Genomic DNA, 12,041 nt, shown 5'->3' with positions numbered 1-12,041 from the left:
CAAACTACTATAATTGTGCAATAAAACCCCTAAATCAGGGGTCACCAACCTTTTTGAAACTAAGAGCTACTTCTTGGATATTGATTAATGCGTAGGGCTACCAGTTTGATATACACTAAATAAATTGCCAGAAATAGCCAGTTTGCTAAAAAAAAAAAAAAGGGTATTTCTGTCTGTCATTACGTCGTACATTTTTTTTCCGTTTACGGAAGGTTTTTTGTAGAGAATAAATGATGGAAAAAACACTTAATTGAACGGTTTAAAAGAGGAGAACATTAAAAAAATGAAAATTTAATTTTGAAACATAGTAAATGTTCAATTTCGACTCTTTAAAATTCAAAATTCAACCGAAAAAATGAAGAGAAAAACTAGCTAATTCGAATCTTTTTGAAAAAATTAAACAATTTATGGAACATCATTAGTAATTTTTCCTGATTAAGATTAATTTTAGAATTTTGATGACATGTTTTACATAGGTTGAAATCCAATCTGCACTTTGTTAGAATATATAACAAATTTGACAAAGCTATATTTCTAACAAAGACAAATCATTATTTCTTCTAGATTTTCCAGAACGAAAATTTTAAAAGAAATTCAAAAGACTTTGAAATAAGATTTAATTTGATTCTACAGATTTTCTAGATTTGCCAGAATAATTTTTTTTGAATTTTAATTATAATAAGTTTGAAGAAATATTTCACAAATATTCTTCGTTGAAAAAACAGAAGCTAAAATGAAGAATGAAATTAAAATGTATTTATTATTCTTTACAATAAAAAAACAAATACTTGAACATTGATTTAAATTGTCAGGAAAGAAGAGGAAGGAATTTAAAAGGTAAAAAGGTATATGTGTTTAAAAATCCTAAAATCATTTTTAAGGTTGTATTTTTTCTCTAAAATTGTCTTTCTGAAAGTTATAAGAAGCAAAGTAAAAAAATAAAAGAATTTATTCAAACAAGTGAAGACCGAGTCTTTAAAATATTTTCTTGGATTTTCATATTCTATTGGAGTTTTGTCTCTCTCATAATTAAAAATGTCGAGTAAAGCGAGACCAGCTTGCTAGTAAATAAATAATATTTAAAAAAATAGAGGCAGCTCACTGGTAAGTGTTGCTATTTGAGCTATTTTTAGAACAGGCCAGCGGGCGACTTATCTGGTCCTTACGGGCTACCTGGTGCCCGCGGGCACCGCGTTGGTGACCCCTGCCATAAATAATTGGGATAAATATAACTTGAAATAACAGGCACGCTGACCTTACTGCACAAAGCACGAAGCAAAAGTTGTTCAACGCGATGACAACGCCTCAAATCGGAGAATCCTCTTAAATTCAACAATGGGCTTCGAGAAAATTACAGTAGGTGTCATTTGTAGACAAACATTTTTTTTAAGTCGTAAGGATGACATAATGTATACTGAGCTAGGAACGTCATTCTTGAGCAATATACGCGTCACGGCTAAGTTGCATTTTAAAATAGGAACTATCACCATTATTAATTGACTGCCGCTGCCTCGTATGTAGTTCGCTCTATGTCCTCTTCCTCGGACTCGTCAAAAATGATCAAATGATTTAGTTGAATTTCCCGTTGGATGTGTGTTTTAAGTTGTTTTATGTACTTTCCCGTTTACAATAACTCGTGTTCACGTGTTTTTTTTTTGCGAGTACTGCATTGTCCGAGGGCTTTGAACGCAACGCAAGACCCCTGTAGTCCATGCATCCATTCCTGTCTGTTTGTACCTGCTGACTACTGAACTTAGCTCGTAGCCTTTTTACCTTATGAGGGCACTTCTTCCCTGGAATAACAACATGGAGCAACATCCCAACATGATTCTAACTCGCTCCCCCCTCAATATGTCAAGGCTCATTTAGGGAAAGATGGACACCGTCTGTTCGGCGTCAGCGTCTTAAGCTGTTAGGGCTGTTTTTTTTGTGTGGGTCCATTTTGCGTGTAATTGGAAGTGGAAAAAGACAAAGAAAAGAGCTTTCCAATAGCTAGAATGGTTTGGGCCTAAAAAGAAGACAAGAGGTAAGGATGCCGGATGTTACAAAATTGTGTTTTCTTCCGTTTAATCACGCGCAATGGCTGTGGGACATTAGCAGCGAGTGTTAATAAAAGTGTCTGCGGGAATGTTAAAATGTTTGGCGAGCTTGCTAGCCCATTAGCTTCGACCCTGGAGGCTGCTAGCATGATGCTAAAGCCAGGAAGCAGGTATGTAGTAGCGCATTATCATCTCGCTAACAGTCTTACATCTAAATAAAACATTTGCAACAGTCAAATATATGCTTTTTTACGAACAGTCATAATTGTTTAATGTTAGCTTCTGTGGCTGCCTTCCTTTCCCTTCCCGAGTGAGGCAACATTGTCTGCAATGTTTGATAACTAATGTTGTGTAATATAGTGTATAATCTTATAAAGGATTACATTGCAATGCATTTACACTTATTTGCAGTGTTTTGGTTAAACTACCTCAAATGTTTAGCAACTTTTTCCAATTTTTTTGACGGATTGTTTTTTGATATATTTACTGGACTAATATTAAAGGCTTACTGAAATGAGATTTTCTTATTTAAACGGGGATAGCAGGTCCATTCTATGTTTCATACTTGATCATTTGTGAATTCTCCCTGCCCACTGGGTGTGAGTTTTCCTTGCCCTTTTGTGGGTTCTTCCGAGGATGTTGTAGTCGTAATGATTTGTGCAGTCCTTTGAGACATTTGTGATTTGGGGCTATATAAATAAACATTGATTGATTGATTGATTTCGCGATATTGCCATATTTTTGCTGAAAGGATTTAGTAGAGAACATCCACAATAAAGTTCGCAACTTTCGGTGCTAAGAGAAAAAGCCCTGCCTCTACCGGAAGTTGCAGACGATGACGTCACATGTTGATGGCTCCTCACATATTCACATTGATTTTAATGGGAGCCTCCAAAAAAAAGTGCTATTCGGACCGAGAAAACGACAATTTCCCCATTAATTTGAGGATATTGATAGCGACGGACTAGGGAAAAAAAAACAAGTTAAAAAAAAACACGGTTGCATTGAGACAGATTCCGATGTTTTTAGACACAATTACTAATATAATTCTGGGAAATCCCTTATTTTTCTATTGTGTTGCTAGTGTTTTAGTGAGTTTAACGGTACCTGATAGTTGGAAGGGTTTCTCGACGCCATTGTCTCAGGGGAGTCGACGGCAGCTATGGACGGCACAAGCTCAGCTTTTCCCCGGTAAGAAGCGACTTTTTAACCACAATTTTCTCACCGAAAACTGCTGGTTGACATTCCGTCAGGATCCATGTTCGCTTGACCGCGCTCTGATCCATAGTAAAGTTTCACCACCAGAAATTTTAAACAAGGAATCACGGTGTGTTTGTGTGGCTAAAGGCTTTAAAGCTTCCCAACTCCATCTTTCTACTTTGACTTCTCCAATATTAATTGTACAAATTGCAAAAGATTCAGCAACACAGATGTCCAAAATACTGTTTAATTATGCGGTTAAAGCAGACGACTTTTAGCTGTGTGTGCGCGCAGCGCTCATACTTCTTAAAAACCCGTGACGTCTTGCGTACATGTCATCATTACACGACGTTTTCAAGACGAAACTCCCGGGTAATTTAAAATTGCATTTTAGTCAATTAAATAGGCCATATTGGCATGTGTTGCAATGTTAATATTTCATCATTGATGTATAAACTATCAGACTGCGTGGTGGGTAGTAGTGGGTTTGGCCTACTGAAGTGAGATTTTCTTATTTAAACGGGGATAGCAGGTCCATTCTATGTGTCATACTTGATCATTTCGCGATATTGCCATATTTTTGCTGAAAGGATTTAGTAGAGAACATCGCCGATAAAGTTCGCGACTTTTGGTCGCTAATAAAAAGCCTTGCCTTTACCGGAAGTAGCAGACAATGTGCGCGTGACGTCATGGGTTGTAGGGCTCCTCACATTGTTTACAATCATAGCCAGCAGCAGCTAGAGCTATGTGGACCGAGAAAGCGACAATTTCCCCATTAATTTAAGCGAGGGTGATAGATTCGTGGATGAGGAAATTTAGAGTGAAAGACTAGAAAAAAAATGTTTGCCGATCTTGCTAGCTCATTAGCTTCGCCCCTGGAGGCTGCTAGCATGATGCTAAAGCCAGGAAGCAGGTATGTAGTAGCGCATTATCATCTCGCTAACAGTCTTACATCTAAATAAAACATTTGCAACAGTCAAAGATATGCTTTTTTACGAACAGTCATAATTGTTTAATGTTAGCTTCTGTGGCTGCCTTCCTTTCCCTTCCCGAGTGAGGCAACATTGTCTGCAATGTTTGCTAATTAATGTTGTGTAATATAGTGTAATATAGTGTATCATCTTATAAAGGATTACATTGCAGTGCATTTACACTTATTTGCAGTGTTTTTGGTTAAACTACCTGAATTTTATTTTTTTTGCAAGATTGTTTTTAGATATATTTACTGGACTAATATTAAAGGCCTACTGAAATTACATTTTCTTATTTAAACGGGGATAGCAGGTCCATTCTATGTGTCATACTTGATCATTTCGCGATATTGCCATATTTTTGCTGAAAGGATTTAGTAGAGAACATCGACGATAAAGTTCGCAACTTTTGGTCGCTAAAAAAAAGCCTTGCCTTTACCGGAAGTAGCAGATGATGTGCGCGTGACGTCACGGGTTGTAGGGCTCCTCACATCCTCACATTGTTTACAATCATAGCCAGCAGCAGATAGAGCAGTGGTTCTTAACCTTGTTGGAGGTACCGAACCCCTCCAATTTCATATGCGCATTCACTGAACGCTTCTTTAGTGAAAAACAAAATGTTTTTTTTTCAAATTCAAGACAAAGTTATACATCTTTGGTAACACTTTAGTATGGGGAACATATTCTAAGTAACAAAGACTTAATTTATAGTTATTTGGTCATTAGGGGAACATATTCCAAGTAATAAAGACTTAACTTAGAGTTGTTTGGTTAGGGTCAGGGTTAGAGTTATAATAAGGCCATGCCGAATAAGGCATCAATAAGTACTTAATAATGGCTACTTAAGAGCCAATATGTTACTAATTTGCATGTAAATAAGCAACTAATTAATAGTGAATATGTTCCCCATACTAAAGTGTTACCATGTTTTTTATACTTGTGCACGAAATGAACCGTGCATGAACATCACCTTGTTCAAACAAGAAAACCAACACAGTGCATAAATTCACAACAAATTACACACCTGCAAACCACTCAGCTGTTGCCCTGTCCGTAATACGCCGATAGGGAGAAGTTGGTATTTACACGATGAGTCGGGTGTGTTTTGACCTCCGCCGAACCCCTAAGGCCGACTCACCGAACCCCTAGGGTTCGATCGAACCCAGGTTAAGAACCACTGAGCTAGAGCTATGCGGACCGAGAAAGCGACAATTTCCCCATTGATTTGAGCGAGGATGAAAGATTTGTGGATGAGGAAATTTTGAGTGAAGGACTAGAAAAAAAAAGATGATTGCAGTGGGAGCGATTCAGATGTTATTACAGTTGTGATCAAAATTATTCAACCCCCACACAATTTTGGTGTTTTAGCAAGTTGGACATTTATTCCGTATTTTGTTTATAGTCATATCAAATAAAGATGCATTAAATAGACAAATGGGCTTCACGGTGGCAGAGGGGTTAGTGCGTCTGCCTCACAATACGAAGGTCTGCAGTCCTGGGTTCAATCCCAGGCTCGGGATCTTTCTGTGTAGAGTTTGCATATTCTCCCCGTGACTGCGTGGGTTCCCTCTGGGTACTCCGGCTTCCTCCCACTTCCAAAGACATGCACCTGGGGATAGGTTGATTGGCAACACTAAATTGGCCCTAGGGTTTGAATGTGAGTGTGAATGTAGTCTGTCTATCTGTGTTGGCCCTGCGATGAGGTGGCGACTTGTCCAAGGTGTACACCGCCTTCCGCCCGATTGTAGCTGAGATAGGCGCCAGCGCACCCCCGCGACCCCAAAAGGGAATAAGCGGTAGAAAATGAATGGATAAATAGACAAATGCTACTTGAATTACAACATTATATTTTGTAAGATACCAAACAGTGTCATTTCTCTTTATCTCATTGACAAAATTATTCATCCCCTTGAAGATCATAACTCTTAAGAACATAATTTGAATAAGGTCTTTTCAATCAGGTGTTGAAAACACCTGTAGATGTGATTAGAACCATAACGAGCAACAATTAAACTGATTGAAAAAAACTGTGGCGCTCAGCTTCTTGGAAATGGTCAATGGTGTATTTGCAACATGGTGAAGTTCAGGGAGTGGTCAAAAAAGTCAAGAGAGGAGGTAATTTCTCTTCATAAGAAAGGATATGGATATAAGTAAATAACAAAGACATTACACATTTAAGGGACACAGTTGGGAGCATAATTCGCAAGTTTAAAGCTAAAGGCACAGTGGAAACACTACCTGGGCGTGGTAGAAAGAGGATGCTGTGTGCAACTGCTGTCCGGTATTTGAAGCGTACAGTGGTGTAAACCCCCCGGTTAACAGCTGAGGATCTACAACAGGACATTGCAGAGGGAGGAACGCAGGTTTCGTCCCAGGCAATAAGGCGCCCACTACGAGATGAAGGCCTCCATGCCAGAACTCCCAGGCGCACCCCACTTCTGACTACCAGGCACCAGAAAAATAGACTCCAGTATGCCAAAAATCATCTGGACAAACCCCAAAGGTTTTGAGAAACTGTTCTATGGAGTGATGAGACAAAAGTGGAACTCTTTGGGCCTATGAATGAACGTTATGTCTGGAGGAGAAAAAATGAAGCTTAGAAAGAGAAGAACACCTTGCCTACTGTTAAGCATGGTGGCGAGTCAATCATGCTCTGGGGCTGTTTCTCTGCCTCAGGTACCTGGAATCTCCAGCTCGTTCAAGGCATTATGAATTATATTTCCTACCAGGATATATTAGCTGCAAATTTCATGAAGTCAGTGACAAAGCTGAGGCTTGGGAGACGTTGGACCTTCCAACAGGACAACGATCCCAAGCATACCTCCAAATCAACATCAGAGTGGTTGCAGAAGAAGGGCTGGAAGACTTTGGAGTGGCCTTTACAGTCGCCAGATCTAAATCCTATAGAAAACCAGTGGTGGGACTCGAAGAAGGCAGTTGCAGCACACAAGCCCAAGAATATGAATGAACTGAGGAATGGGCTAAAATACATGTAGATGGTTGCAAGAAGCTTGTGTCCGGTTATGTATCACGTTTGAAGGATGTAATTACTGCCAAAGGGTGTTCTACTAAGTAATAAAGATGCATGTAACTAGGGGGTTGAATAATTTTGTCAATGAAATATTAAGAAAAATGTCCTTTTTTGGTATTTTTTAAAATACAGTGTTACAATTTAAGTTGCATTTGTCTATTTGACACAGCTTTATTTGATATGACTATAAACAAAATACGGAATAAATGTCAAACTTGCTAAAACACCAAAATTGTGTGGGGGTTGAATAATTTGGATCACAACTGTAGACACATTTACTAGGATAATTCTGGAAAATCCCTTATCTGCATATTGTGTTGCTAGTGTTTTAGTGAGATTAAATAGTACCCGAATGTCGGAGGGGTGTGGACACGGGTGTGTTGACCCAGTGTCTCTGAGGGAACTCACGCAGCTGTAGCAGGACGGAAGCTCCCCTGATCTCCGGTAAGAGCCGGCTTATTACCACAATTTTCTCACCGAAAACTGCCGGTTAACATGTGGTCAGGATCCATGTTCGCTTGACCGATCTGTTCCATAGTAATACTTCACCTTCGGGAAGTTTAAACAAGGAAACACGGTGTGTTTGTGTGGCTAAATGCTAAAAGGTTCCCACCTCCATCTTTCTACTTTGACTTCTCCGTTTTTAATTGAACAAATTGCAAAAGATTCAGCAACACAGTTGTCCAGAATACTGTGTAATTATGCGATTAAAGCAGACTACTTATAGCTTGGATCGGGCTGGAAAATAATGTCCGCTACAACCCTAGACGCCAAATGCACGCGTCATCATACCGCAACGTTTTCAACACGACACTTCGCTGGAAATTTAAAATTGCAATGTAGTAAACTAAAAAGGCCGTATTGGCATGTGCTGGAATGTTAATATTTCATCATTGATGTATAAACTATCAGACTGCGTGGTCGGTTGTAGTGGGTTTCAGTAGGCCTTTAAGTAACTATAACATAAAAGTAACTCGCTACAGCACAGCTGATGTATCTGTTCCAAGAAACCTTTTGTAGGGCAAAGGGCCAAAAGTTTACTAAACGTGTTGTAAACACAATAAGTTGTACTGACACTGATCAAAACCAAGAATCAATCAATCAATTAGGGTTGGGCGATATGGCCTTTTTTTAATATCGCAATATTTTTACGCCATATCGCGATACACAATATATATCTTGATATTTTGCCCTAGCCTTGAATTAACACTTAATACATATAATCACAGCAGAATGATGATTCATTGTGTCTACATTAAAACATTCTTGTTCATACTGCATTAATATATGCTCATTTTAAACTTTCATGCAGAGAAGGAAATCACAACAAAAAAAAAATCATGTTTTTTTTCATACGGTGTTGATCCGGAAATGTTTGGCTCGGCATTTTGATGGTGTGGGCGTGTGGCACCGAATGGAGATGTTGACATGCGGAGTACGCACTCTTCATTCTCCAGCAGGTGACTTTTCAAATGATGCTACATTTTAGCAGTAATGCTACTTTTTATAGCAACGCATTTGCCCCACACTTGACATATTACGGTTGTCTGTTCGACATATTCCCACTTGAAGCCAAACCACCGCCGGACGATGGACCCCCTGCTCTTAATTAATTCTTCCTTTATTTTTTACAAGATTCGCGCCTTCTTTCTCTCGTATTACCACTCGCTAGCATCACAGCTAACGTTACCCATGCTGCTACCTCTCTGCTCCGCGAGGGCGTGTACATATGTGACGTATGACGTGACAGTAAGTGACGTATGTAAGAAGGTGCGCTTGCTGTCTGTGAGAAGGACAGACGAGAAAGAGCGAGGAGAGCCTGTAGTGTAATAACAGCAGCTAAAAGCAACTGTGTGAGACCGTATACTCCACTATCACGATATAGTCATTTTCTATATCGCCCAGAGACAAACCCTTGATACATCGAGTATATCAATATGTCGCCCAGCCCTACAATCAATTAAAGTTTATTTATATAGCCCTTAATCACAAGTGTCTCAAAGGGCTGCACAAGCCAAAAGGACATCCTCGGCTCAGAACTATATTCTTTATTATCTAAGCCAGTGGGTTTTTTAACCTTTTTTGAGCCAAGGCACATTTTTTTTCTTTGAGGCACACCACCAGCATAAATCATAAAAAAAATAATCTCAGTAGACAATAAAAAGTCGTTGTCGCTATTGTTGGATATGAGTTTAAACCATAACCAAGCATGCTATAGCTATAGCTATTGTCTTATTTTGAGGTTTTTGGTGTTTTCCAGTTCTTGTCTTGGCCTCGTATTTTAGTGGCTTTTCCTGTTTTGTTGGTATTTTCCTGTTGCAGTTTCATGTCATTCTTTGAGTGTCATTCCCCGCACCTGCTTTGTTTTAGCAATCAAGAACATTTAAGTTGTTGCTATCTTTTTTTTTGTGTGGACATTGTTGATTGTCATGTCATGTACAAACGTACTTTGTGGACGCCGTCTCTGCTCCACGCATTGTAAGTCTTTGCTGTCGTCCAGCATTCTGTTTTTGTTTACTTTGTAGCCAGTTCAGTTCTAGTTTTTTTCTGCATAGCCATCCCTAAGCTTCAATGCCTTTTCTTTGCGGCACTCGCCTTTTGTGTTATTATTGGTTTAAGCATTGAATACATTTTTACCTTCACACTGCCTCACGCTGTCACCTGCATATTGTGATCACGACAAGCCATCGTCGTCTCACACGACTTGTTCTCGACATCTACAAAGCAATTAGCTACCGGCTGCCACCTACTGATATGTAAGAGAAAAACATGGTTACTCTGCCAAGCTCTAGACACCACCGGCACTCAACAACGGCACATTATTTGCAAATTATAATTACTGGTTTGCAAAAAATATTTTTAACCCAAACAGGTGAAATTACATAATCTCCCATGGCACACCAGACTGTATCTCACGCCACACTAGTTTGCTGCGGCACAGTGGTTGAAAAACACTGATCTAAGCAAGAGCAGGAAAGCCAAATTGTTTATCTTGGTTGACAGTTGCCTGTGTCTGCGTGTTTGGGAGGGGTTTGGGTGTCTCTGGTCATGAACTTTTTAATCATAGCTAGGTGTGTGTTACTTTAAAAACGCCAATGAGTTAGGTTTTTTCCCATAGGACATAAGAAAAATCAAATTGGTACATTCCAGGGTCCAGCTGTTGCCACCCTTTAACCGTCACGCAAAAGGGGGCAAAAAAGTCTACCACTGCATCATAAAATATATATACACAGGATTTTCCGCTGTAACGCAACTATAAAAATGAGTTAACCACTTTTTATTAAAGCTTTGAGAACTTTGATGATACACTGTGTTTTGAGTTTAAGTGTAAGTGTAAAAAGAAAGTAAGCACTGTAAGCTAATGCTAAGCCAAATGTACTAACCCGGGATTGGCAACCCAAAACGTTGAAAGAGCCATATTGGACCAAAAATACAAAACACAAATATGTCTGGGGCCACAAAAAAGAAAAAAGATGTATATAAGTGTTATAATGAAGGCAACTCATGATGTAAGTGTCTGTATTAGCTATATTAGCCTACCAACAAAATGACTGTGTACTGTGCTGAAACAAATCTTTGTTGACAGAAATGTTGAAATCTAATATTTATTCTACACATTTTTACATTAAAAACATTTGTAAATCAAAGGCTACTCAGAAGGTGAGATAACTCCTGGAAATTACAGGCTTTTAATAGCCAAATATATAAATGTGTGTGTCCAAGTTAAAGGAAACGGCAGGCTGTCTTCTTTCAATAGATTTATTGCAATCTTTGGCAAGCTGGGTCACGTTTGCTGTGGTCTGCAACAACATGGAACACAAAAACTATCAAAAATGCAGCCGATATTACATACAGATAATGTGTCATGAGACATGCAAAACTAAATTATATACAAACCCTGTTTCCATATGAGTTGGGAAATTGTGTGAGATGTAAATATAAACGGAATACAACGATTTGCAAATCATTTTCAACCCCTACTCAGTTGAATATTCTACAAAGACAACATATTTGATGTTCAAACTGATAGTTTTTTTTTTTGTGCAAATAATCATTAAATTTAGAATTTGATGTCAGCAACCAATGACAAAGAAGTTGGGAAAGGTGGCAATATATACTGATAAAGTTGAGGAATGCTCATCAAACCGTTATTTGGAACATCCCACAGGTGTGCAGGCTAATTGGGAACAGGTGGGTGCCATGATTGGGTATGAAAACAGCTTCCCCAAAAATGCTCAGTCTTTCACAAGAAAGGATGGGGCGAGGTACACCCCTTTGTCCACAACTGCATGAGCAAATAGTCAAATAGTTTAAGAACGTTTCTCAAAGTGCAATTGCAAGACATTTAGGGGTTTCAACATCTACAGTCCATAATATCATCCAAAGCTTCAGAGAATCTGGAGAAATCACTCCACGTAAGCGGCATGGCGGAAACCAACATTGAATGACCGCGACCTTCGATCCCTCAGACGGCACTGTATCAAAAACCGACATCAATCTCTAAAGGATATCACCATCACCACATGGGCTCAGGAACACTTCAGAAAACCACTGTCAATAAATACAGTTTGTCGCTACATCTGTAAGTGCAATTTAAACCTCTACTATGCAAAGCGAAAGCCATTTATCAACAACATCCAGAAACGCCGCCGGTTTCTCTGGGCCCGAGATCATCTAAGATGGACTGATGCAAAGTGAAAAAGTGTTCTGTGGTCTGACGAGTCCACATTTCAAATTGTTTTTGGAAATATTAGACATCGTGTCATCCGGACCAAAGGGGAAGCGAACCATCCAGACTGT

At 39.0% G+C, this 12,041-nt stretch overlaps 1 protein-coding gene across 3 annotated transcripts in view; it reads left to right on the top strand.

Annotated features, from left to right (window-relative positions):
- Positions 1-1,250: 1,250 nt before the first annotated feature.
- Positions 1,251-12,041, top strand: part of aff4 (AF4/FMR2 family, member 4) — a 102,486-nt gene continuing 91,695 nt past the window's right edge. The window contains exon 1 of one of the 3 annotated variants that reach the window (XM_061898632.1): positions 1,251-1,356. The gene's annotated coding sequence lies outside the window, so the exon portion shown is untranslated. Of the gene's footprint in view, positions 1,357-1,685; positions 2,027-12,041 lie in introns of those variants that run through there. The other 2 variants (XM_061898635.1, XM_061898631.1) reach the window with 2 other exon arrangements.

The sequence above is a fragment of the Nerophis ophidion genome, linkage group LG04 (assembly GCF_033978795.1).
Source record: "Nerophis ophidion isolate RoL-2023_Sa linkage group LG04, RoL_Noph_v1.0, whole genome shotgun sequence".
Lineage (NCBI taxonomy): Eukaryota > Metazoa > Chordata > Actinopteri > Syngnathiformes > Syngnathidae > Nerophis > Nerophis ophidion.
The sequence above is the reverse complement of the archived record's forward strand: the minus strand, read 5'-3'. Positions and strand labels throughout refer to the sequence as shown.